General features: G+C 31.3%; 1 protein-coding gene and 1 long non-coding RNA gene across 4 annotated transcripts in view; both read right to left on the reverse strand.

Annotated features, from left to right (window-relative positions):
• LOC136026087 (uncharacterized) overlaps positions 1-662 on the reverse strand; it is a 4566-nt gene extending 3904 nt beyond the window's left edge. The window contains exon 1 of the long non-coding RNA XR_010617200.1: positions 1-662. This exon is cut by the window's left edge and continues 344 nt beyond it. This is a non-coding gene — a long non-coding RNA (uncharacterized LOC136026087).
• Positions 1-4453, reverse strand: part of LOC136026091 (uncharacterized) — a 194780-nt gene that overhangs the window by 32617 nt on the left and 157710 nt on the right. The window lies entirely within an intron of this gene.

Consider the following 4453-nt stretch of genomic DNA (forward strand, 5'->3'; position numbering starts at 1 on the left):
TAGTTTTTTTTGTAGTTTTTGCCTTTTTTTAGTATTTTTAGTTTTTTAGCTTTTTTCATTTATACTCCCTGTGTCCCGGTGCTTTGTTGATTGCTAATCGAACATTCCTTTTGTCCTGGCCGCTTTCTCTTTGAGTGTCGTCATTTATTTTTTTCTTTTTTAGTTCTTTTAGTTTTTACCTTTTTTAGTTTTTTTTTTAGTTTTTTAGATGAAAATTTTTTTTAGTTTTTTCCTTTTTTCTTTTTAGTTTTTTATTGGTTTTTACCTTTATTTTAGCTTATTTTTCAGTTTTTTCCTTTTTTTTTAGTTTTTTTTTATTTTTTATTTTTTTTTAGTTTTTTACCTTTTTTTAGTTTTTTTAGTTTTTTTAGTTTTTTAGTTTTTTACTTTTTTTATTAGTTTTTAGTTTTTTTTGTAGTTTTTGCCTTTTTTTAGTTTTTTCAGTTTTTTTTTAGTTTTTTATTGGTTTTTACCTTTATTTTAGCTTATTTTTCAGTTTTTTCCTTTTTTTTTTGTTTTTTTTTAGTTTTTAGTTTTTTTTAGTTTTTTACCTTTTTTTAGTTTTTTTAGTTTTTTTAGTTTTTTAGCTTTTTTATTTTTTTTATTAGTTTTTAGTTTTTTTTTGTAGTTTTTGCCTTTTTTAGTTTTTTTAGTTTTTTAGCTTTTTTATTAGTTTTTTTTGTAGTTTTTGCCTTTTTTTAGTTTTTTTAGTTTTTAGCTTTTTTATTTTTTTATTAGTTTTTAGTTTTTTTTGTAGTTTTTGCCTTTTTTTAGTTTTTTCAGTTGTCATTTGTATCCCGGTCTGTAGGCTATATACATTCGTTTTTTAGTTTTGTTTTTCTCCTTTATTTTTTTCCTTTTTTCTTTTTTTCTTTTTTAGTTTATTTAGATTTTTAGATTTTTTAGTTTTTTTATTAGTTTTTAGTTTTTTTGAGTTTTTACCATTTTTTTAGTTTTTTTAGTTTTTTTTTTACTTATGTCCTGGTCGTCATTTATACTCCCTGTGTCCCGGTCGTCATTTGTGTCTCGGTGCTTTGTTGATTGCTAATTTATATTATATTTATATTTATATTTTTTATATTTATTAATATTTTTTTAGTTTTCTTTTTCTCTTATTTTTCAGTTTTTTCCTTTTTTTAGTTTTTTTAGTTTTTTTAGTTTTTTAGCTTTTTTAGTTTTTTTATTAGTTTTTAGTTTTTTTTAGTTTTTGCCTTTTTTAGTTTTTTCAGTTTTTTTTAGTTTTTAGTTTTTTACCTTTTTTTAGTTTTTTAGCTTTTTTAGTTTATTTATTAGTTTTTAGTTTTTTTTTAGTTTTTGCCTTTTTTTAGTTTTTTCAGTTTTTTTTAGTTTTTAGTTTTTTACCTTTTTTTAGTTTTTTTTTAGTTTTTTAGCTTTTTTAGTTTTTTTTCTTTTTAGTTTTTTTTGTAGTTTTTGCCTTTTTTAGTTTTTTTCTTCTTTTGTATTAGTGTGAAATAATTCAGACGTCATATGCGGACAAACACGACGTCACTCGACAGACAGACAGACAGACATAACCCACAAACAACTTATTTTTATATATATTTATTCATATTTTTTTAGTTTTCTTTTTCTCTTTTATTTTCAGTTTTTTCCTTTTTTTTTAGTTTTTTTCTTTTTTAGTTTTTAGTTTTTTTTAGTTTTTTACCTTTTTTTTTAGTTTTTTTTAGTTTTTTTAGTTTTTTAGCTTTTTTAGTTTTTTATTAGTTTTTATTTTTTTGTAGTTTTTGCCTTTTTTTATTTTTTTCAGTTTTTTTTTTAGTTATTAGATTTTTACCTTTTTTTAGTTTTTTTTTAGTTTTTTAGCTTTTTTAGTTTTTTTTTCTTTTTAGTTTTTTTTGTAGTTTTTACCTTTTTTAGTTTTTTTCTTCTTTTGTATTAGTGTGAAATAATTCAGACGTCATATGCGAACAAACATGACGTCACCTGATCCATCCACAGATCCACACACAGACAACTTATTTTTATATATATAGATATATATATATATATTTTACTACGTAAAACTTGCGAATATACAACATTCTTGGCTGTCCCATTGTCTGTGCAAATAAATAAATTGTCAGGTTTACCGACTCTTGAACATACAACATATAATTGTCCATGGGAAAAACAATCTGTATTCAGATCTATACCTCATTATTCTAATGATTGCCCCTGAGCTTTGTTGATGGTGATTGCTAATCGAACATTCCCTGTGTCCCCGTCGTCATTTATATATCCCCCTGTGCCCCCCGGCGTCCACGTTGTTGTTGTTTCCCGGTGTCCCGGTCGTCGTTTGTGTCCCGGTGCTTTGTTGATGGTGATTGCTAATCGAACATTCCCTGTTTCCCCGTCGTCATTTATATATCCTCCTGTGCCCCCCGGCGTCCCCGTTGTTGTTGTTTCCCTTTGTCCCGGTCGTCATTTGTGTCCCATTGTCCCAGTCTGTAATTTCTCTTTGAGTGTCGCAGTCGTCATTTATATTCCCTGTGTCCCGGTCGTCATTTGTGTTCCGGTGTCCCGGTCTCTAATTTCTCTTTGAGTGTCCTGGTCGTCATTTATATTCCCTATGTCCCGGTCGTCATTTGTGTCCCGGAGCTTTGTTGATGGTGATAGCTAATCGAACATTCCTTGTGTCCCGGTCCCTTTCTCTTTGAGTGTCCCGGTCGTCATTTATATTCCCTACTAGCTGTTGGGGTGGCGCTTCGCGCCACCCCAACACCTAGTTGGTGGGGCGCTTCGCGCCCCCCCGCGAGCGTAAGTCGTTACGCGCCATATTAGTTACGCGCCATTGTAGTTGTGTCCCTGTGTCCCACCTGTGAATATATATAGATTTATATATGTGTTTCAAACTACGTAAAAATTACGAATATACAACATTCTTGGCTTTCCCATTGTCTGTGCATATACAAAGCCGTATGTACTAATAATGACGTCATATGCAAACGCTCTTTTTACAAACAAACAAACATGCATACACACAACTCGTTTTGATATAGATAGATAGATAGTTAGATACAATACACATTAACTGCGTAAAACTTGCGAATATACAACATTCTTCGCAGTCCAATTGTCGCTGCATATAAATAGATTGTCAGGTTTACCGACCCTCGAACATGCAACGTACAATTGTCTATGGGAAAAACAATCAGTATTAAGATCTATACCACATTTTTCTAATGATTGAGCTTGAGCTTTGTTAATGGTGATTGCAAATGCTAATCGAATTGGGAATTGCAATCTTTTAAATTGAAAAGGCAGATCCATTGGAATCATGGGAATGCGAGGAATAAGAACAGCCTCATCCTCAAAAGGCCCTGTCAAGATTGTGGCCTCTATTAGGTTTTCCATTGTTTTGTTTTTTTTACGGCAAGTCGCGTGCCATTACAAAGCTTTGGTGGGTTGATATTTCTTAAAAGTATTATTGCTACGGCTATTTTTAGTTGTAGCACGTGTGGTGGAAACCCTGAAAGATCCACGGAATTTAAAAATTTAGATGGATAATTAACCGCTTCATTTAGTTCCAAAACTGTGTCGACTGACTTGTAAAGGACTGCCTGGTCTCGAATCTTGGTCAAAACAATATTGTTGATTTCGTGGACGTCTATATTTTTGGGTGCGAGAATCGCTCTTTCACTTAGCCATTTACTATTTTTATAATTTTTTAGAATATTCGGAAATACTTTTTCAATCAATTCATTTTTGGACGTCACTAAATTACAAAAATCAGCAGATAGTTGTATACGTCCTGAAATTGAGTCTACTGGATCTTTCCGTTTCCAATTGCCAGCAATTGATCTGAAAATGTTTGACCAGAGTCATCGTTTTGCAATCGGACACGCATATTTGTAGTTAATTTTGATGTTTTTACGTGTGCCCATAAATTAGAATTTTTCAGGCAAGCATTCATTTCGTCTGCAGGAGTTGATCTAGGTATTATAGGTAATGTTTGCCTGAAATCTCCCGCAAGCAATATTAATGTGCTGCGAAAGGGTTTTGAATTACCTCGCAAATCTTTCAAACATTGATCCAGAGCCTCGAGCGATTTTTTGTGTGCTATTGTGCACTCATCCCAAATAATAAGTTTGCATTGCTGCAATGCTTTACCCATCCCAGATGATTTGGAAATATTGCACGTGGGAGTTTCTGTAGAATGCGAATTCAGAGGCAATTTCAAAGCGGAATGAGCAGTTCTTCCACCAGGCAGCAACGTTGCGGCTATTCCGGACGACGCAATTGCCAACGCTATATAATTATTTGATCGAATTGATGCCAGAATCAGTTTTATCACAAACGTTTTACCAGTACCTCCTGGCGCATCCAAAAAGAAAATTTCTCCAACGTTGTTATCGACACAATGCATTATCGTATCATAAATGCATTCAATTCAGAATTTCTATCACTGATGAAGTACAATTGTAAAGATGTATGATTCTCGCCTGAGAATGGC

This window comes from Artemia franciscana, chromosome 4, assembly GCF_032884065.1.
Source record: "Artemia franciscana chromosome 4, ASM3288406v1, whole genome shotgun sequence".
Lineage (NCBI taxonomy): Eukaryota > Metazoa > Arthropoda > Branchiopoda > Anostraca > Artemiidae > Artemia > Artemia franciscana.